A 23,510-nucleotide genomic window follows, 5' to 3' on the forward strand; every position below is an offset into this window, starting at 1 on the left:
GATGTGTTCCCCCTTGAAATCTTTTGTAAATTCTGCAGTATACTCGTCCCACATTTACTTAAAATATATAATGAAGCAGCATGGGTTGGCTCTTTGCCATCCGACCAAGACTTAGCTACCATAGTGGTCCTTCCTCAAGCAGGACACCCTTTCAGAGTGTTGTGTCTCACATCGTCCCATCTCTATAATAAAAGCGGATATCAAGATCTTTGCTAAGGTGCTGGCTACTAGGCTCCAATGGGTTCTGGGTTCCCTTATACACCCAGACCAATGTGGCTTTATGCCCCACCATATCACCCAGCACTGTAATAGGTGTGTTTACCCTGCACTGGCCCACTCTCATGAAATACTTGACTGCATAGTGCTTCAGCTAATAGACTTAGAAAAGGCCTTTGACTTGGTTGACTGAGCCTACTTTGATCTAGTCCGCCAATGCATGATATTTGTCCCTTCCTTTCTTAAGTACATCAGACTCCTCTATAAGGCACCCTCAGCTCAAGTCTTCATTAACAGAGTACCTTCTTGCACCGTCCCGATTAGACTCGAAACAAGACAGGGGTGTCCTCCTCCCCCGATCCTCATTGCTCTGGCCATAGAACCTTTGACCAGGGTTATCCATTGTGATGCTCAAGTGAAGAGTTGAGGCTGGGGTGGGACACAAGAGGATAGAATTGCATTCCTTGCCGACAATGTTCTCCTTTTTCCTGCGACCCCCAAGGAGCCCGGCTCTAGGGTATTAGACATCATTAAGGTGTTTGTAGAGGCTTCTGGCCTTCGTACAAACCAGAACAAATTGCCCCTTGTGCCAGAACATGGTGACAACACCGCATTTTCCTGGCAATCGGACATCAAAGTCCTTCACACTAGCTTTAAATACCTGGGCATTCATATTGCAATGATACTGTAACTTGCACATAATTTAAATCTTCCTCCTCTTCTGACTCCTACTGCCCACCTATGCACCTAGAATAATTTCCCCTGAACACATTAGGATGGGTAGCACTTGTCATAATAATGTTACTTTCACGCTTCCTGTGTGAATTGCAGAATTTCCCACTCCACATCCTTAAACTCTGGTTTAAAGAGTTCACGTCGCTCCTTCTCTCCTTTTTGTGGAGGGGTCGGCTAAATCAAATAGCCATTAATAAATGCCACAGATCGATTTATGATGAGGGGCTGGAGGTAATGGATATCTACCTATAATACTGGGCGTCCCAGCTTCTAGTGATCAACGACTGGCCTGGCGTGAGCCGGTATTACAGCCTGCATGGAGAACATGCCCAGACTCCCAGTCCCTGGCTGAGCGCCGAACGATGGTGCTCAAACCTATCACAAGACTGCATTGCAGCATTGTGATTGGTCAGGGTAGCCTGGCTGCCTGTTTCCTGTTTCATTCCTGGCACAAGGATAGATGACGGAGAAATGTGGCACCAAAGTATGTTATTTTCTGTTTTTAAAATATCCCATTATCCCCCTGCCCTCTCTACCCCAGCCCCCCCACCGCCAATCCATGCCGTCCACTACTGCACATGGGCCTGTTGCCAGATGTCTGTTGATGTCTGCAGGCTTCATCCCCTGCATCCATCTCACCTATCGAAAGCTCCAACCTATTCTGACATAAATGGCCCTACATATTCAATTCAGTTTGTTGGGTTTGCATAACACAATAAAAACTGTAACAAGGAAAGATAAAACACCATTACAACAATGTTACACAGGATAGCTACTTTAGTCTTGAACAAAGCGTTAACGAGATTACAACAGAGTAAGTCTTTGTCATTTACATTCATACATACCTGCATATAGTATTCAATGGTTTCATTTACATTACTACCCCTACCTAAGGAGTGGAATTATAATTATTTAATCAATCACCAATATATATAATGAGGGCATTGAGCAGTGTATTGAGAAATCTGTAATGCAGACAGGCAACATTTCTTCCACCTACCTGCAATTGGAATTTCCCCCACAGCAGTTCAGTGCAAGTTCAGGACTGCTATTGTGGAGGGAGAGGTGTGACAAATGCATATTTCAGTGCATTCCTGTAAGATAGTGAGTTGTTCAGAGGTCTGTGTTTGTTACTCCCCTAGAAGCATGCTTCCAAGTGTATTTATTTTCAGTAATATTCTGCCTAGACTGGGGCCCATATTTATCAAGGGAGTGCAAGGGCGACAAAAAACGAGATTTATCAAATCATGCAAGGCCACCTTGCATGGCCTTGCATGGCTTGATAAATCTAGAGTAATGCAAGGCAGTGCAAATCGCTGCCTTGCATTACTTTGCAGCATGGAGGTGATCCATGGGTGGAGCGTGGGATTACTCACGCATCCACCTACGGATTTCGGCACATTCCTAGATTTACCATTAGTGGTAGACCTGGAAATACGTAAAAATGCTACGCCTCCCAGGTGAGGAGTAACAAGGAGAAATATCTTTACTTCTCCTTTGATTTACCTCATTCTGCAGCACACATAGACAGAGGAAAATGCCTCTCAGGATTGTTTTTGTGCAGGAAGGTGGCTCTTACTGCACAAAAACAATCCTGCCTACAACGCAGGCACCCTGTCAACATGACGTAAGGGTGCCTGCATTGGCGCTAGGCAGCCAAAAGTGTGCCAGTGCTAAGAAAGGACATGAATACACAATATAATGGAAAATACTGTGCATTCCTTTCCTTTCACTCATCACATTGCAGCAAGGTGGCTTGCTGCGTGAAATAATGATAAACCTGCCCCTAAATGCTGATTGGTTGACCGAGAGCCACTAGGCTCCTGAGATCAATGAGAAACATTTTTACTTGTAAAGTCAAAACAGAACTCCCCCCCTATCAGGAGAGAGGCAGATCTGCCAATCCCATAACCCATAACCCCTCACCATGAACACTAAGGTTCTGATTCACAAAGGTAAGCTTAAACATTTCTGTAAGTTTACCATTGTTTGCTGTACACAAAGGCCTTTTAATAGTATCTTTACAAATGTGGAGTCTCTGCACATAAAAAAATAGAACTGCCCTATCTTTTTATGTGCGGAGACTTCATAGTAGTAAAGATACTACTTGAAAAGTACCTCTGTAAATAGCAAACAATAGTAAACTTAGACAAAAGTGTAAGTTTACTTTTGTACATCAGGCCCTGAGTCCTTTCATTTCACTGTTTTAGAATTTCATTTTCTCCACTCACAGGTTGGAACATTACATTCAGATCTGTCAGTTAAAAGAGCATTTTCAGAGGGCCTATTTTTAGAATGTAGAATTGAATCTTCTGTCTTCTATTTTTTTATAAAAAAGCACAGGATTTATGTTCAGTTATTGTTCACAAACAGTGTGGGCCAGCTTTATCAAGGCTTCGTACGGGTGTAAAGTTGCAGAATGCAACTGAAATAATGTTGGACTGAAGACAGTCTTAATCTTTATACTGGTTCAATCAAGCTGCCCACAAACCACAGAGGCAAAAGTGCTAGGGATGCCAATTTTCTCTCATAGCATTTTGGTGTAGGACAGTGCATCACAGCACCTTTGATGCGCTGCCCAATGCCAAAATGAAAGGGCAGGAATGCACCACATTTAATCACTATGATGCATTCCTGTCCCTTCTCCCTTATATGGGACCGTTTTGATGGTGCAAGGGTGCCTCAATTGCATGGATAATCGTTTATGTGCAGGAAGGGGCAATTTCCTGCACAAAAACAATCCTAAGAGGCATTTTCCTCTTTCTAAGTGTGCTGCAATATGCAAAATGGGTCACAAACCAAGACCTACCACATTAATATTCAGGAGGTAGGTCTACTTGCGGCCCACTCAGAATCACAAAATGTGTAAAACACACATTTGTACATTGCTATGTGCAATTAACAAATAGCGAATCTCAAACATTTGCTATTTGGTAATCGCAAACAGAATTGTTTGTATATGCAGCACTAAATACTGCTTATAGCAGGGAACATGCCACAATGGATGGTTATCTTCCAGGCACAAATCCTTATTGGCTGAGATGGATAGGATCTGATATATATTGCATACGATGATTGCCCAAGATATGTACAAATATCAGTCAGTTATTATTTAACAAAAAGTTTGGCCGATACGATAACGATCCTCTGTAACCTTTTATCTGTATTTCATATTTCATATTAAAGATGTAGCATCCTGAAATCAGCTCTTAGGCATATTACCAATGGAGATGATCTAACCAAAAATAGGGCCAGAGCTAATAACATTTAGTTTGCAAAAAAGTGGTCTCAAAATGCACGCCAACCTTTTGTGAATGAAGTCAGATTTTGAAAACCGCCCAATGTATTAATAGGTAGTGTATATACATTCTGCAGTCCATATATAACATTCAAATTATACCCCAATGGTGCACGTCTTGTGCCACATACCCTGACCTTCTTAGAAAATTAAATTAGCCCATGGGACAAAAACTTTTTAACAGTTTCATTTTAGGCACAGGACAGATACGATGTGAATGGCAGTGTCACTGTGCAGAATCATATTATCAGCAAACATTGAGTCAATAAAAAGCCCATAATTCCAAGGGAACCACACAGAAAAGATGAGATCCATACCAGTATTCTCTGGTGGAGAAAACCATTCTCGGTCATCAACTTAAGTCAACACATCGTAATGTCGCTATGTTAGTAGACAAAGGTAGGGGCATATTAGCAAGACCGGCGATAAAATTATCGCCGTTTAGTGCCAGGAAACTGCTGCTAAAACGGCGATAATGGGCTTGCTAATATGCGTTATAGAATTCCAATAGAAGCCCAGGTTAGATGTGCAGGACATCTAACCTGGGCTTCTATGGGAATTCTCTGTTGCATATTATCAAGCCCATTATCGCTGTTTTAGCAGCAGTTTCCTGCCGCTAAAACGGCGATAATTTTATCGCCGGTCTTGCTAATATGCCCCGTAGTTTGTTGGGAGTTGGAACAGCACTGAATAATGAGTTGTGGGTCTATCATTTTCCTCCACTTTACGTACTGAAACAGTGTAATCATGGGTGACAAATTGTCCCATCCACTATCTTGAAAAATATTGAAGGTAAACCGTGGAACAATATGTAGCAGATATTTTTGTATATCTCTCTTAAAATGCCTTTGTGGCAAGATGTATGCAGAAAAAACATCCTTAACAATCAAAAGCAGAATGGGGGTACTCATATTTTCTCTTGGACTGAACAATTCTAATGCCTCATTTTGTAAAGTTGAATCACAAACTATGGCTACTCAGCTACCGCAAGATACATAGAAAGAGGGAAGGAAAGTCGTTTATGATTTGAAAAGAGAGACATCTTACAAATAGCAAAAATTGCAATCATTTAATCTGTTTAGAAGAAAAGAGGAACGGAATTAAACATGCACACTTTGATGCTGAAACTCACTGGCCAATTTCACGGAAAGTGAGAACTCCAATCATAAATGAAAGACACAGTCTCTGTCACAGTTTTGGACTGACTAGTGTCTTAAATAGTTCAAGAATGAGAGTAACAGTGTTTTACTATCTTAGTGATAAAATGTTACTTCTCTTTTTAGACACATATGTTGATTGTGACTAGAAATGTTGCTGCATTTGTTGACATATCAAATTAGGCAACTAAACAAAATGCAATAATATACACAAACAGCAACACTATTTAACCCCTTGGCTGCGGCAGGAATTCCGCCGCAGCGCTGGGGGGGGTTTGGGGGCAGCGCGGTGGGGCTGTGCTCATGACGGAGCCACTCCGTCATGAGTCACGGTTGAGCTGTGCTCATGACGGAGTGGTTCCGTCATGACTCCGCCCACGGCGCTAATCGCCCGCACACGCGGGGAATTAGCGCCGCGTGGGAGGAGCGGCCGCCAATGGCCGCGGCATGACGGAGCCACTCCGTCATGAGCACACGGCACCCGTGGCTCATGACGGAGTGGTCCCGTCATGAGCGGGGAAGGGGTTAAACATACATAACACAACAAAACATTAAAAAATATTAAACAGAACACCACGCAACAATCAAAGTACAAGACAACACCTGCAAATTGCAATAATGCAATACAAAAACAAATACGTAAAAAAACAACAGAACATATCACAACTAGGTATCATATAACACATATGCAGGAAAATTACCTCCACATCTTCCTTCCTCACCCCCTGAATAATTCATAGGTATTCCACCTCTCAGGACAGCAAAAACAGGCAGGACATTCCCATCCCACCACTGGTGGGTCCTATAAGGGCTGACCTGCCCAACCTTCCTCCTGTTTGTTTTCTTGTCTCTCTTGAAACACTTTTGGATCACTGTGTCAAACTCCTGCCATGCTTTTGTCTGCTACATCTTTAGGGCTCGACTAGGCAGCGCTTGCGCTGTCTCAGTGAGACATGCTGTATTCAGGATATGGGCTTTAAAAGCTACACCCATTTCAAGGACTGCCCCTTTTACATGTGTTGTTATTCAGAGCTTGGGAACACTATTTCTTTCTTTAGGCTGGAGCACTCAAGAACCGAGCTTGGGGTTTACAGAGCTCTATTGCTAACAGGGCTGTAAATCTGAATCTTATCTTGCCACAATGGGTGTGAATTCAAAGACCGAGGTCTGTTTCGGCTGCAGCTGCCTCCTCCTCACTCTTGCTTTTAAAATGCATGGACTGGCGTCATGATACCTGCCATTCTATGGCTGCTCTCGCCTCCGTCTCAGAGCTCAACAAGCATTTGCAATGCAATAGGTCTCACATCTGAGAGATTTTGAGTTATTGGCTTTGTAAATGACAATGCCTTTTATTTATGGGTTTTGAAAACCTGCAAGCGGTGCGTAAACACGCACTTTGTAAATATAGTTGTTGCTTACGAGAAGCAAGGTTGGCAGTAACTTCATCACTTTTACGGCTGTCCTTGCTTCTCATAAGCAAGGACTATAACTACAAAGTGTGTGTTTACGCACCACTTGCAGGTTTTCAAAACACATAAATAAAAGGCATTGTCATTTACAATGCCAATAGCACAAAGTCTTGCAAATTCAAGACCTATTGCATTGCAAATGCTTGTTATTATTGCAACTGTGGCCCTTTCCTGCTGGCTTGAGAGGCTGAGTTGATTTATGAATCAAAAATAGGGAAGGTAGAAATAATCCCTAAAACTTTAAAGAATTCTCGTCTTTCTGAGCCTGTCTGGAACCAAATTTATGCTTGTACTTCCTGGATTCGTTGTGTCTGTGTCAGCAAGCATGATTGGAAAGAATCGCGCATGTGCAAATAAGATGTAGATGTTTTCAGTAAATCAAAGAAAGCAGAGCAATGTCTTCTGAGGTTTTTCCATTGCTATAGCAAGTGCTATTTGGGAGACAAAGGAGAGACTTCTTGGTTGCAATATGAATGTATTCAAAGAAGTGTCACATATGGAGATCTCTTCATCTTCAAGCACTTTCTCTTCACCTTCTAAGAAGAGGCATAGGAAGGAAGAGGAGTAAAAGGGTTAAAGCAGATTATGTATAGACACTGATCAGAATTTTAAAAAGACATGAAGCATTCTGCATCTGAAAAGTGTACATCATATCTGACCGAGAAATCTTATGGGTCTGAAGAGAAGGAGTACAAGATTCATTGCCTCAAGATCAAAAGGGGAAATATATTAGCAGAGAGATGCTAAGAGAACTTCTGGGGCATTCAAAAAAATTAAGGATTTCAAAAGGAGGAGGTGCCAGAGTCTTATCGAAGTTTCAGATACCGGCAATCAAAGAGTTTGCTGCACCTGCATGTGCCTATTCATCCCGATTTAATGAATGTAATAAAAAACAAAATTGAAGGATCTGCATAAAATCATTATCCCACAATTTATGACAAAGTTATATGTTTTAGCAGATATGGAAAATATCTGGCTCATTCTGTTCTCAAAGATTCTGTGGTGGCAGGTCTTGTAAGAGGAACAACCCAGGCAGGAAAATCTTTCATGGAAGACCCTGTTCACAAAAATAGAGATTCTGTGTCAATAAAAATGTGCCTGCCTATCCCTTACAAAACAAATGTATGGGGCTTATGTGTTACAGTACCTAATTTCTACTTTGAAACACCTGTTTAATGCTGTAGAGGGTGGTACAGAGTGTTCAGCTTTACTAGGAGGCACGGAGAGACAAACAGAGTTGATGTCAGACATGACATTTGATGCAGTAATAGCTGCTGCTCAGTTAGTGGAGCATCAACTGTGGCAAGGCAAATCTGGTACCAAAGGATTGGAGCATGGACTGCAGGCCACATTGTCATTATCAGGTCAGACAATATCAGAAGAGACATTATGGTGGCAGTGTCTGAAGTGAACTATTCGGGTGCTCCAAATCTCATAGCATCATAGAATTGCAGTTACTAAGCTGGGCAGAATCACATCAGTTGTCATTAACAGCAATCCAAATGAGGGAGCGGACTGTGTTAAAACAGACAATTTGAGCTGCATATTTCCATCCTCACTGAAGACTCCCTGTCCATGGAGATGTTTTAAAAGATTTGCAAGAGGTTTGGAAGTTTTTGTGGATCTGTTTGTTTCCCCCAGCAGTGCTCATCTTCCCAAATTCTAGCACAGGAATGTGGTTGAGGGAGCCTTGTGGGTGGGTGCCCTTACAGTAATACAGATAAACAAGCCTCCTGGATGCATCCTTCCATTTCCACTGTTTCACAAGATTCTAGACAGATTACAGAGAGAAAGTGATTCTGGTAGTTCCATTTTTCTCTAGGAGGTCATGGTTTGCAATTCTGAAATACCGTGCAATTCAACCAAATTAGATTCTTCCTCTTCTCCCTCTCAGAGAAGTTATCTTCTGAAAAGATCATGGTCATCAATGTGAAAGTGAAGGGGAATTACAGAACAATTGAAATTAAAGGCATTTAGCCATTGCAGTCCAGGAATCCTGCAGGTTGTCCATGTTGAAGGATTACATGATACATTGAGGAAACTTCTAGAAATGGTGTGCTAAACACAATGTATCCCTGTTTAAACTGTAACTTAAATGTACTGTTGCAATTTCTTTTGGATGGTTTTGAGTAAATCCTTAAAACACAAAATGAGGGCCAGAGGAGATTTAAAGAACAACAGGAGTTGGCAACCCCAAAACTAATGCACAAACAAGCACCTTGGTTTAGAAGGGAGAAATTGAAAGAAGAGTGGAGTTTGTCAGTGTGCCTAACGGATGTGGAATATTCCTTTTAAAGGACAAATTCCCTTACCCATCAGAGGTGGCATGCTTCATCATAGGGAACCTTCTCGCACCGTGATACCTAGTCATGATATGGGCTATGACCACCACCTCACTAGAGGGAGATGCTCAGGGATGTTTTCAGATGTATGAAAAATTCCTTTCTAATGAGCACGGAGTGGTGAGGAAAAGCGGACCTCGAATGAAAGGATGAAGGATTAAAACTGGTTCCAAGGTTTGCAACCCATTTTATTAATGCATCCCGGGTCAGGATTAAAACAAGCAAAAACAAACAGGTAATCCGATACCTGCTGGATATCTCCAAAAAGTAGGTCGACATGGTTCTGCCTATGACCCTCCTTAGAGGTGTCCAGGCATTCCTCAGGGCCTATATAATTGCTGCTTCTGCTTAAGTGCCCCAAGGGATAAGTGTAAGAATAAAAAGCCAGTGGTCCAAATATAAGTCCAAAGTAGAAATCCACTGGTGGCTTCCTACTAATATCGGGAATGGTTCCTCAACTCACACTCTGACGTGAGGCTGAGGGAACAGTCTCCCGGGCACTGCAAACTGATGTGGCCGACACAACGCCAGGTCAGAGCAAAACCTGTCGGTCTCTAAACTAGAAGTTCAGTGGGTGCCCATTATGTATTTGGGAAGCCTTGGGCAAATTTAAAGGATTACGTTGGTTTATTTCTCGTCCTTTGGTCTGGCCATTGTACCCTCTTTGGGATTTAACTCTGGTTTGGCCTACAACGTTCTCCACAACTCTGTGCCTGCATACCTCAACCACTGCCTCTCCTTCTTCAACCCCACAAGAAAATTCCGGTCCACCCAACTGGCCTTGGCCACCATCCCACAGATCCACAAGACCACAGCTGGAGGAAGATCTTTCACCTACCTTGCTTTGAAGACCTGAAACTCCTTGCATCTACCCCTCAGGCAATCACCATCGCTGCTGCAATTCAGGAAGGACCTCATGACCTGGCTCTTCGACATAATTGCAGATCCACCCCCCCCACACACACTTAGCGCCTTGAGACCCTTACGGGTGAGTAGTCACGCTTTATAAGAAACCTGATTGATTGACTGGTCTTGAGGGCTCTGATCAGTCATCCTTCTAAACCTGTTTCAGAGATTGATATTAGGTTTGTTACTATGAAAATAGTGTTTTTACTAGTATTAAATCAGCTATAAGACTTGGAGAGAATGGGCTAGAGAGCCATATTTGTCCTTCCCTGAGGGTAGTATGATCTTGAGAACAGAGCCAGCCTTCATTCCAACAGGAAGTACTTCTGCCGATATTTTTTTATTAATTCATTTTCTCCTTCAGAATTAGATTGGTATACACTGGATGTCAAAAGTTCTTTGATCATTTATCTTGAGAATTTCGCCCTTTTAGAAAATCTGAAAATGCGTTTCTCACAATTGGTACTGCAGGTCAGGGAAGAAGAGCATCCACAGTTCTTATTAGTAGGTGGATAAAGTTAAAAATAGAAGTGTTTTATGTTTATTCTTTGGCAGAGATTCCTATTCCTGTTGGTATACAGATTTGCTCAATTAGAGCAATATCAGCTTTCTGGTAAAAAAAATTAATAAGGCTGCATTGACTAGGAGGTGCAGACCAGCCTCTTGGGCAGACCTGAACACCTTTATGAGGTATTTTAGGCTGCAGAACTTTAGATTACACCATAAACTTTGGCGTGGGACAGGTTAACTTCAGTATCAGCTTTATCTCTGTTCCTTGATATCCTATGAATTAATCATTACGAAAGTAGATTTTGGTTGTGATATCTTTGAATAATGAAGGCCATCAATAATTAACATTGCTTCAATATTACTCAAATGTAAAAAAAAAAGGGACAAGGACAGTGAATGTGGAGGTAATGTTCAATTACTTACTTGCAATCTTCATTACTCCCAGTACATTAGTTCTCAGCCCATGAACTTTGTCCCTACTTTTCCGAGCACCTGCCTTCGTTTTTCAGGTTTCATAACACAGGAGGATTCCTACATAGAATAGTCTATATGGTACCTATATGGGATGGGCAGGAAACCTGCACAACATTTCCTGACACTGGGGCATATTTACAGGGGCATTGCTGCACAGAAACGTCACTTTTAAAGATGTTCCTGTGGCTCAATGCCCTGCTCCATATTTACAAAGTGGCTTTAGGCCTCTTATTGTGGCTAAACGCTGCTTTGTAAATATGGTCCCCTTTCATGCAGGTATCTGAGTGAAAGGGGTGTGAAATGGGTGTTGCTGGGGGAATTCCACCTCAACACCCATTGCTTTTGATGCTGCCCCAGATTTACAAGGATCTGTAAATCTGCGGCAGCGCCAAAAACTAAAGCTATGCAAGAGCAGGCATTAGAATGCTGGAACGAGGAGAAATACTATAATTTCTTCTTGTTTTTGCTTTTTCTGTGTGCACTGCATTCTGCAGACTAAAACACGACTGGCATCAGGGATAGTAGCTAAGTAATGCGTAGTCAATATTGTTGTAACAGAGCATGTCATCATATACGGTAGGGTGTGACATCAGAGGCACACAGCTGCATAGAGCTTGTGCCTCCATGCCTCGTTGATCCTCACAGCAGAAGGAACACTGTGTACACTATTTCCTGCATACACTATTTACAGATTCGAGTTGAAGTTTGGCACATTTAACTGGCAGTGACTGTCTTTGACATATTAAGTGATATTTAATGTTGCACCGCATCTACCTCATACTGGAGCAGTGGAAGAGCAAGCAGTGAAAACTGTGGTTGATGGTTTCAAAGTGGTGTGTGGTGCATAGCAGTACTATTCCTGGTAGAAAATTCCGTCATCTGGGTGAAATGAAGTCTAGAATGCGGCCAGCAGTAGCAATAGATGCATGCCTCTAAAGTGTTTGCTAACAATGATTTCCTTGTGAGTTTCACGCCAGTTCAACGAGAAGTGTGCACACACATGAGAGCGGTGCAAGCTGGAGCTGTTTTGAAGACATAAGCTGATTATCTTATGGTATTTGTGGAGTCATTGGACTGGTACTGTTGGATCTATTGTCAGTATCCTGGGTTGGATGTTCGGGGAGGGGTCACTCTCCAGAGTGTAGGAATTTGGGTGGAACACAAGAATTATTTCTATACCGTGTGGAGCTGGTTGCCACAGTATATTGTTCAATGTCATGCTCAATTTTAAAAATGTTTTATTGTTTGCTGTATGTTGAACTTCCTGGTATGCAGTAGAGGGAGAGTGCTGAGTTTCCTTGTCCTACTTGTTATGAAGTGAAGGGAGAGTGTTGAGTTCCCTGGTTTTGCTAGGAATGCAGTAGAGGGAGAGTTTTGGGTTACCTGGTTCTGCTAGGTATGTAGAAGAGGGAGAGCGCTGAGTCACCCTGGTCCTGCTATGTATGCAGTAGAGAGAGAGTGTTGAGTCCCCTGGTCCTCCTATTTATGCAGTAGAGGGAGAGTGTTGGGTCCTGCTATGTATGCAGTAAAGAGAGAGTGTTGAGTTCCCTGGTCCTGCTTGGTATGAGGTAGAGAAAGAGTGTTGAGCTTTCATGTCCTGCTAGGTACACAGTAGAGGGAGAACATTGAGTTCCCAGTAGAGGGAGAGCGTTGAGTTCTCTGGTCCTGCTAGGTACACAGTAGAGGGAGAACATTGAGTTCCCAGTAGAGGGAGAGCATTGATTTCCCTGGTCCTGCTAGGTATGCAGTAGAGGGAGAGAATTGTGTTCACTGATCCTGCTAGGTATGCAGTAGAGGGAGAGCATTGTATGCAGAGGCGGGAGAGTGTTCTGCAACAGAATGTAGTTGTGTTTGATTTGTTTGAATAATTTATAGAGTGTGATCTGTCTGAATAATTTTGTAGAATGTGATCTGCCGGTATAATTGCTGGAGTGGGTATATATAATTTTCAGTACATATTGATTGTTTATTACCTATCCTACATCCTGCTAAATTTTCATTTATTTCTCTAAGGGGAAGAGATGTGTTATGGCCTCATGCATCCTCTCCATAGTTCCTTAGTTCCCTGCTGCTCAGCCATTGTGTGTGTGTGTGATGTAATGGAATGTTGATGAGTGTCGGGAGAGTGGCAGAGAGAGAGTGGGATGAGTAGTAAGGATGCTCGTTCTTGTGGGGCATTTACCATCTAACTGACATCTTGTAACTTTACTACAACTTATCCATTAAACGTATAACAGTATTCTGCGTGACCTGACTACATGATTTCTGCTCACTAAGAGGACATCATCAATTGTAACACATTTCCAAAGAGCAAAAAAAAACACTGCCCCACAGAGCACAGCCTGAAGATAAATATTGAAATGGAACCCTCTCACACACCCTCATAGTGGAGCCATTCGATAATCAACCCAACTGTTGTCTACATTGTTATCCCCCTATGAAGTGCAATTCAGCCCACAAGCCAGAACTCAAACCCTTCGCTGCCAGGCCTTTTTCATGACGTGTGCTAAGCCGTTTTTGGCTATTTGGGATAGCTCACAATTAGGCCCCCATAACTGTTTTGCCCTCATAAGGTATCCACGCCCAATTTGTGTTCTTTTTTTCCAACATCCTGGGTATTCTAAAGGTACCCAGGGTTTGTGGATTCCCTCAGAGGAGACTGAGAAAGTAGCCAAAATACAGCTACATTTGTATTTTTGGGGGGGAAACAAATGCTGCGAAAAAAAAGCATCTGTTTTTCTCCCTGCACTTGGCTTCAACAAAGGATTTGCGATGCTAAAATCACTAACTTCTCAGCTTTCAGTTTTGGCATTTTATTGGAACATAGCCCATTTCAGCAATTTTTTGTGTGTGTTCAACCTCCTTCCAGTTGGTGGTAGAATTGGGTGTGAAACCCATGGTGGATCACAGAAAGCTATACATTTCTAAAAAGTAGACTGAATTCAGCAAGGGCTTATATGTCTAGATCCCTCAAGGATTTACTGCATGAATGGCAGGATGGAGGCTCCCATCCCAGGACCCACCAGAGCCCCAGCCCCATTCTGTGCTTCGGAACCCAGCCAAACAGAAAAAGCCTCCCCGGGCCCATGGAACTGCTGTCTCATGCGCTTTGCAATGTGGCAGGCTGGAGGAGGGAGCCTCAGACCAGGGCGCCCACTTCATGGCCCAGCAGGGGTCCTGGGGCCCCATTCTGATCCTCTGAAACCGGCCATGCAGGGGAAGCATTCCCCTTTATGACACAGCAAGCAAGAGAAAGGAACCCAGGGCCCTGGTGGGCTCGCAGACTCAGGCCTGCTGGGTTCCTGTAGAGCCCCATCCTTGGGCTCAGAAGCCCACACCAGGGCCACAGTCAGGTGTATCCAACCAAGCAGCCCACAATTGCCAAATTGGCCTCACTATGCCAGATTGACTAGAGTCCGGTCTGGACCTTCCACAGGCAAGCATGGAGCTCATTTTCCTTCACCACATGCTTGATGGCATGTAGGGCAGTGCATGGAGCCCGAGCCCAACTAGAGCACTGAACACAGCCTACCTCCCTGCTGGAAAAGGGGGAGAGTGCTTTGTGGGCATGCCGCTTCTCCTTTGCCAGGTCCTGCTCATTCTTAGAAGAATGCTAAGCCTTGCACCAGGCCAGCCAACTGTACCTCCTGGATGGCATGGGACATCAACAGTGGGTACCATTCAAAATCAGGACCAGGTGTCTGCTGAGAGTTTCTCAGAGCTCTCGTGTTCCAGCTTGGTGGGTATGGGGGGGCTGGGCCTTCATGCAGAACTGGTCTCTGCTCTTTACCTCAAACCCAGTACAGGAGCAAGAGAGTCCTGCCTGGGCCTGTAGCCACCCTGCCTTGGGTACTGCCACCATACCATGGGCTCAGGGTATTGCCTTAGGTGGGTGCCTTCCACCTTCTTGGACCCCGTGGAGCAAAGGAGGGTTTAGCCCAGCCCATATCCTCTCCCCGCAGGCCTGACTGTGAAGCCCATTATCCTCGACTAATAAGCCCCCACAAAGTGGGGGCTTACCGAATGCTGGGGGGAGGCCAAAAGTTGGAGTCAGCCCAGCCAGCTGGCTGGCCGGCCATATGGTTGTGCAGCATGGTGACCAGATGGCCCAAGATGACCCAATGACCAGATGGCTCGGGATGACCAAATGCAGGACCCAGTCACACAGCAGTCCAACGATGACAGGAGTAGCCATGCACTCTAAGGCTTGTGTTTGGAAGGCTCCTTCCCGGGGCTGTTTGCCTCCCAGTGACTTGTGCAGAGGGGGTCCGGAAACATGCCCCCATTACTGCACCCGGCGGAGGAGGGACAGGAGGGAGAGGCCCTGGTGCCAGTCCACACACAGTCATTACATCGCACTACCTTTACATAGCAGTCATTACATCGCAACATCATTTACATCGCATGTCATTACAACGCAGTCATTACATCGCATGTCACTACAACGCATGTCATTACAACGCATGTCACTACAACGCAGGCATTACATCGTAAGTCATTACAATGCATACCATTACAATGCATAGTACCCTTACACTATCCAACACTTACACTACTGTTGCACTCACTGGAGTTAGAATAGTAATTTTTACCCCTATACTATCCAGCATTTACCCTACTGTTGCACTCACTGGAGTTAGAATAGTAATTATTACCCCTATACTAACCAACACTTACCTTAAATGCGATATAAAGGTATGCATTGTAATGGTATGCGCTGTAAAGGTATAATGCGATGTAATAGAATACGTTGCAAAGGTAGTTTCTGAAAATGCTATGTAATGGCATGCTATGTAAAATAATGCGTTGTAAAGGATGTTGCGATGTAAAAACTGCCGTCTAAAGGCATGTGTTGTAAATGTATGCATTGTAATGTCATACATTCGTGCCCCTCCCGCCGGCCTTACACAGAGGGACCCATCCCCAGGGGTGGTGGATGGGGTACTGAAGGCACTCACAGACAAAGACAAAAGCTTAGCTCAACTTACGAAACTCTGACTCAGAATCAGGTCATCTATTAATTATTTTGCACCGGATGTCCCACAAACATACGGTGCACTAAGGTTGATAGAGGCAGCCCGTTCCCTTCAAGGCTTCCCCTCTGGGAGTCAGCCTTCCAATTCGAAGAGGGTTACAGGCGCTTGGCCACCGAGCCTACCTTTTCCCTCCACAGGCAAGGAGGTCCTCTGAAAGTGACAGGAGCAGCTAGTCACACCACCCCATGTCCCTCCTGTAAGCCTGGGAGGGACCACACAAGTAATTTAATCCTCAACCTGGCCACATACGACCAGGACAAACCGGTTATCTGGCCACAAGGGAGGGTTGCCCCACCTGCACATCAACCATCCTCCACCGGGCTTGATCCATGGGGTTTCAGAAGTCAGTGGCAGCCCCAAGCCATGCCAGTGGGCTGATAGGTAGCCCACCACCTGCCCTGGTCAGAGGTGCCACAAAGGAAGATCCAGGTGGCTGCCATCCCGCACACCTCCCACTGAGAGGAGTCTGGGTCTCACCACATGATCTGGCTCCTTCTCTTCCAGGCTGCCATGCCACTTGAGAAGAACCACTCCTCGGTCACCCACAGCCCAGTCAGGCCCGGATCCGGCACGGGAGGGGCCGGGGCAGCAGGGCCTTCAGGAGTGGTCCCAGCCCAGGGAGACACTGCCATTCGGTTTTCCCACTGCGGGGTCATGCTTGGTGAGCATGGGTTCCATCTTGGGAGGGCCTATTGCTGTGCCCCTCCCAGAGAGGCAGGGGCTGGGGGCTGCCCTTGTCCCCGGAGCCTTGCACATTCATCAGTCGGTTTACCACAGGAGAGGAGCCCACCCCACACCCAGTCCACACCCAAGCGCCCCAGCGGCCGCAGACTGCTCCACTGGCCAGTGCAGGGAGGGCAGGGCCAGACCGTGTGCCTTCAGTGTGAATGTTCCATCTGGGAGGTAGCTGAGGGTTTCAGGCTGGTGCCGTCTGCTACATGGGCGGCTCTGCCATTCATGATCCTTCCGCAGGTTCACCTATGGAAACCTTGTTACAAATTTTACTTCCTCTAGATAGTCGAGCTTGATGCTTTTCTTGGCACTCGACCAGCGCCGTTGCTGACCCCAGCAAGGCCAATCCAAGGACCTTAGTAAACCATCCGACGGGTGGTGTGTACAAAGGGCAGGGACTTAATCAACGCAAGCTTATGACCCACCCTTACTGGGAATTCCTTGTTCATGGGAAATAATTGTAATCCCCAATCCCTATCACAAATTGAGTAGACACATGCTGATCCGTTCAGTGTAGCGCACGTGCAGCCTCGAACATCTAAGGGCATCACAGACCTGTTATTGCTCAATCTCTTGTGGCTAAACGCCTTTTGTCCTTCTAAGAAGTTAGACGCCGACTACTGGCGGTTGTGTAACTAGATAGCATGGAGGAGTCTCACTCATTAATGGAATTAACCAGTCAAATTGCTCCACCAACTAAGAACGGCCATGCACCACCACCCACAGAATCAAGGAAGAGTTATCAATCTGTCAATTCTTTGTGTGTTAGGGCCCGGTGAGGTTTCCTGTTTTGAGTCAAATTAAGCTGCGTGCTCCACTCCTGGTGGTACCCTTCCATTAGTTCCTTCTAGTTTCAGCTTTGCAACCATACTCCCCCCGAACCTAAAAACTTTAGTTTGATGGAAGCTGCTCGGGATCATGGGAATAACACAGCCAGATCTCTAGTCGGCATAGTTTACAACAGCATATGATCATCTTTTAACCTCCGCCATTCATTCTTGATTATCGAAAACATTCTTGGCAAATGTTTTTGCTTTGGTTCGTCTTGCCTCGGTCCAAGAATTTCACCTCTAGCGGCACAATAAGAATGCTCCTGGTCGTCCCTCTTAATCATGGCACCAGATCTGAAAACCAACAAAATAGAACCAGAGTTTTATTCCATTATTCCTATCTAAAATATTTAGGCAGCCGGCCTGCTTTGAACACTCTAATTTTTTCAAATTAAATGCTTCAGACCCCCAGGACTCTGAGTCAAGAGCATCAAGGGGGTACCGAGAGGTATGGGCTGGGCCTGGCAGTAGCTCGCCTCTCGGTGGACTGCCACCTCGATCCAAGATTCAATGACAAGCTTTTCAACTGCAGCAACTTCAATCTACGCTATTGTAGTTGAAATTACCATGGCTGCTGGCACCAGACTTGCCCTCCAATGGATCCTCATTAAAGGATTTAAAGTGTACTCATTCCGATTACAGGGCCTCGAAAGAATCCTGTATTGTTATTTTTTGTCACTACCTCCTAGAGTCGGGAGTGGGTAATTTGTACGCCTCCTGCCTTCCTTGATTGTGGTAGCCATTTCTCAGGCTCTGTCTCTGGAATCAAACCCTGATTCCGCATTACCCATGGTCACCATGGTAGGCACAGAAAGTACCATTGAAAGTTGGTAGGGCAGACATTCAAACGTATCATCCCGGGGCTATCTAGAGTCACCAGAGTAGTTGGGCGAGCCAGGATTGGTTTTGGTCTGATAAGTGCTAGGCCTGCGTGGTGAACTCCTCTCCGTTTGCGGAGTTTACAGAGTTTCCTGCACTCTGGCTCCATGGAGCTCGCAGAGTGCAGAGAACTCCGCTCCAAATAGTGCAGCAGAGTTGTTTTCCCGCTCACCAATGGTATGTTGGTGAGCGTAAGTTGCCACTTGGGTAGAACTTCTACTCGAGCGAAAGGATGATCAGTGCGAATGGCAGTTTGTGCTGCACTCTGCCACTAGCGGAACTCTGTTGAGTTTTTTTGTAACTCCGCGAACTCCACCCAGGCATAATAAATTCACACATTACGGGAGGTCAGCACTTGCCTGCATGTATTAGATCTAGAATTACCACAGTTATCCAAGTATCAGATGGAGTGATCAAAGGAACCACAACTGATTTAATGAGCCATTCGCAGTTTCACTCGCTATGTGTACTTACATGTAAATGGCTTAATCTTTGAGACAAGCATATGCTACTGACAGGATCAACTAAGTAGCCGCAGATTCTGGATGGGGTTGTTGGGAGCCACGTGCCCATCCCCTGACTGAGCTTTGCAATCATCAGAAGCCTGCTGGGGAAGCCCACCCACCTAAGGGCGTGTTGGGCAGACAGGTGTAGTCAAACTGGCACCGGCAGGCCCAGCAGTCTCCATAAGTCTGGGAGCAGCCTGAGCTAAACACAGGGTTCAGTGACACCCCACACAACAGTCATTCCGAACTGCTGCAGAAATGTGCTGGGTGGGGGAGGGTGACAATGTGGCCCTCGGAAGCCTATCCAATGGCTGGCCATATGGTGGGACAGAAGATAGAGGATCGGTCGGAGCTTCTTAGCCAGTCCAAGCAAGGGAAGCCCCTCAGGGCCTGATGGACCCCTGTCCTGGGTGTTTGGCAGTGTGGCAGGCTGGAGGACAGAGCCCATGGCAGGGGTGTCCGCCCTAAGGCCTGGTGGGGCCCAGGAGCCCGGTCAGAGCTCCTGGACCCGGCCGAGTAGGGGAGGCCTTTCCAGGCCCACAGGAGCCCGTCCCATGGGCTTGGCCATGTGGTGGGCCAAAATACGAAGCTCAGGATGGGAGCTCCCATCGCAGGGCCCACTGGGACCCCAGTCAGAGCTTCAGACCCAAGCCATGCAGGAGAAGCCTTCCTGGTTCCAATGGACCCCGTCCCAGCCCCTTGGCAGTGGGGCAGTGTTAGACCTGTCAGCCCTTTGGGTGGTCCCTCCTCATCATTATTTATTTTGTCCCACTTGTGCCTCAAACCCTGTTTGAATTTTTCCTTTTTGGGAACCACCAGACTTTTTAGTGTTGCTACAGATTCAGGGAGCCATTTTAGCTACCCCTGAAACTTCTGTCTGAGGGCCTGAAGCACAAAATGGTGGCCTCCTGTGACATCACCAGCATCCACTGGAACCTACCAGCACCTTCCAGAACCTTCCAGGAGATTCCAGAACTGTGTGACAGTTGGAAACCGTTTAGAATGTTGGGAGGATAAGAGAGGCCGTTGGCAGTTGGAGCTGGCAGTTGGCACCTGACTGGTGAAGAGAGAGGAGCACAACAGTGAAGGAGGAAGGAGTGAAGCAGCAGGGGTGGAAACTTGTGCCTGGAGTGGGGTCCATAAACCCACCCTTGATACTTGTCCCTACTGATGGATCCCAGCCTATAGCCCTGTGTGGGAAGAAGACAGAAGAAAACCATCCTAAGGACCTGGACAGCAGGAACAGGCCTTAGAACTAAGAAAGCAGCAAGATTCTGACCTGAGAACTGGTTTCCCTGGAGTCTGGCGTCGAGTAGCCGAAGACCTGGAGCCCGAGGTGGAGAAGCGGCGCTGACTGAGGTAGCAGACGTCGTACCCGGAGCCGCCTGAGGTCGTAAGAGGGCGCCGACGGAGGTCGAGAGGAATACCAAGGGTCGAGAAGGAAGTGAACCGAGGTCGAGTGAGCGGCGTCATCGGAAGGGTGAAGTCCGCCCTCCGGAGTCGTCGGAGACCGAGGTAGAGGAGCACCGGAGGTCGGGAGTGAGGATCGCACTCCGGAGTCGCCCGGAACCTGTGAGGAGGAGCACCGGAGGTCGGGGGTGAGGATCGCACCCCGGAGTCGCCGGAAGTCGGTAGCGAGGCCAGGCCGGCCGACGTCATCGGAGCCGAGAGCGCCATCGGACCGGAGCCGCCCGAAGTCGACATCGTGTGGAGACTGCCCGACGCCGTCGAATCGAAGGTAGAGGTCGAACCGAGGCCACCGACATCGGACCGGAACCGCCTGCCGGCGTCGTCAAAGAACTGACATTGTGCCGAGGCCGCCGAGACCGAACCGGAACCGCCTCACGGCGTCGACACGACTCCAGCGGCGTCGGAACATCAGAAAAGGGCAGTAAGTGGAGTAGAGGGCGCCTTAGGCCCTGTGGAGACCTGAGAGACTACTCTAAGGGGCTAGGGAGGTGCTGAAACCCACCTGACTGTGCCTGGGGTGAACTGGGACTAACCTAGAGAGGTTGTGTGGAGAGGGAAGCCAGGGCATTGGAATTTCCCCCCCCCCTTTGATCTACCTCAGTTTAGGCCTCAGCCTTTGCCTCAGCCAGGGAGTAGTACCCCTCAAGCCTACCACAACCCTACAAGCTGTGCCTGGGCCGAATCAGCCCTTCAGAAGTGAAGTGTCATCTGATTACAGGAGTGTTGCTGTATACTGTTAATTATTTATTGGGGGTACTGTATTTATTGAATTTTTACCTATTTATTGCTGCACTATATTTATAGGTCCACAGGACTTGTTGGTGTACAGTATTTATTGGTACAGTATTTATTGGTACAGTATTTATTGCCTCAAAGTATTTAATTGTCTGTATATATTGCACTTGTATTTATGCCCTGTTATTTATGATCACCCCTATTTATTTCATCAAACAGCAAATATTTATTTGACCTGCTCTATTTAAGAATGTATATATTGTGATTGACTTATTTATTTTCCCAATCAGCAACTAAGAGAAAAAGATAAAGAAAGCATATTTTCATAATTTTTACGGTGTAGAGTCGTTTTTGGAACGGATGCACGCATGGTTATTGTATGGGTATATTGTATGCTTAGCACTGCGCCTGTTTCCTGACCACTCGAGCCAAGCTACCCCATTGTGTCGGGAAGGTCCACCACCACCCTGCGGAGTGGGAGTGGGCTGTTTCCAACATAAATTGGTGTTCAGTGGTGGGATAGAGCTGTGCCTACATATACTCAACAATAACTGTGGGTAGTCCATAGGCCTACACCGGGAGTTTTCTCAAAGCGGCCTTCCTAATTGTGGGTTTTTGTTTTTTCCAAATTTACTCTGGTGGTGGGAGGAGGTATTATTAAAGGTACCCCCCTGCATTGTTACTGCACAAAACCTGTCCTCTAACCTGAGTGGGCAAGATGGAGTTTGTTCTTGAAAATCTAGACACGTACACTGTGGCCCAACTCAGGGAGTTTTGCCAGCGAGAGGGGGTGTACTGTCCCCCAGGAGCAAAGAAGGGTGCACTTCAAACCAGCTTAAGGGCTTGGGGGGAGGCACGCAGGGAAAGCAAGGCTGAGGAAGAAGACAGGGATGGAGAGCCTGACCCCGAGGGGGCTGAGATGTACCAACCTGAGGTGGGGAACCTGTCCGCAGGGCCCAGGACACTTTCTAGGAAGGGCAGCACTGTCTCTAGTGGGGGCTTATCCGAAGTGGAGTTAGCAGACCGGAGAGAGAAGAGACAGCTCACATGGGACTTAGCAAGGCTGGCAAAGGAGAAAGAGGAGCAGAGGATGGCCCATGAATTGCGACTGAAAGAAATAGATCTTCAGATTTTGAGAATCGGGGCACAACCTGTTCCTAATGGTGGCAGCCAAAACCAAGAGTCCACCAGGGAATCCAAACCTTACCTGCCAAAGGACATTGTAGCGAGCTATGGGGCAGGTGACGACATCGCCAAGTGGCTAGCAGCCTATGAGGTCTCATTGAGGGCCCATGGGGTTCCAGTGAAGTATTGGGGAGGGGGACTGTATAAGTACATGCCTCCAGCTGGTAGGGATGCTTTATTGGCCCTCGAAGAGGAGGAGCAAACCCACTACCCCACCATGAAACTGGCGCTCATCAGAAAGTTTGGACTAACTCCGGAAAAGTACAGGCAGAAGTTCAGGGGTAGTCACAAACTGGGCACACAGAATTGGGTGGACTTCCTGGACTATGCAAAGAAGGCACTGGAAGGTTGGATTCAGGGCAGTGAAGTAAGGAACTACGAGGAGCTGTTTGACCTAGTATTGAAGGAACACCTACTCGAGAAATGTTTCCCTGAACTGCGGCAACACCTGGTGGATAGCAAGCTGACCAGTCCCCGGAAGCTTGCTGAGGAGGCGGACATTTGGGCTAGTACCCGGGTGTCCACAAGGGGGACTGGAGGGGATACTCAAAGGGCCAGACAGGGCGCCCCCCAGAAGAAAGAGGGAGGGGAAAAGAAAAAGGAGTTCTCCAAAGGCCCCCAAAATAACTTCCAAGGGAAGGGAACAGGATTCACCTCTAAGGCTAACCCGCCCAGAAACCCTAATCCTGGCCAGAGTCAGCAGCCAAGGGTTGTCCATTGCTATGAGTGCGGTGGCGTTGGACACTATAAAGGAGATCCGAAGTGTCAGAAACGATCACCCCCTCCCACTGGAGGAAAGCCCCCCGGAGTAGCTAGTGTAGTGCTCGGGGAGGAGATGCCCTTAACTAAGGGAAGGGAGTGGGCGGGTGTCACTTTAGTGTCCCTGGGAGAACGGGAGATGGTTCCTAAGATCCAGGTGCCCGCAAATACTGCAAAGTATGGGCAGTGGATCACCATCAACGGCCAAAGAGGGGAGGCTCTGAGAGACACAGGAGCCAGTATGACTATGGTACGTAGCCAACTGGTGTCT

The 23,510-nt window shown here is 46.5% G+C and overlaps 1 protein-coding gene and 1 pseudogene across 1 annotated transcript in view; both read right to left on the bottom strand.

Annotated features, from left to right (window-relative positions):
* Positions 1–23,510, bottom strand: part of CDH18 (cadherin 18) — a 2,052,455-nt gene that overhangs the window by 576,938 nt on the left and 1,452,007 nt on the right. The window lies entirely within an intron of this gene.
* On the bottom strand, positions 17,099–19,115 carry LOC146822709 (18S ribosomal RNA; annotated as a pseudogene).

The sequence above is a fragment of the Triturus cristatus genome, chromosome 5_2 (assembly GCF_964204655.1).
Source record: "Triturus cristatus chromosome 5_2, aTriCri1.1, whole genome shotgun sequence".
Taxonomy (NCBI): Eukaryota; Metazoa; Chordata; class Amphibia; order Caudata; family Salamandridae; genus Triturus; species Triturus cristatus.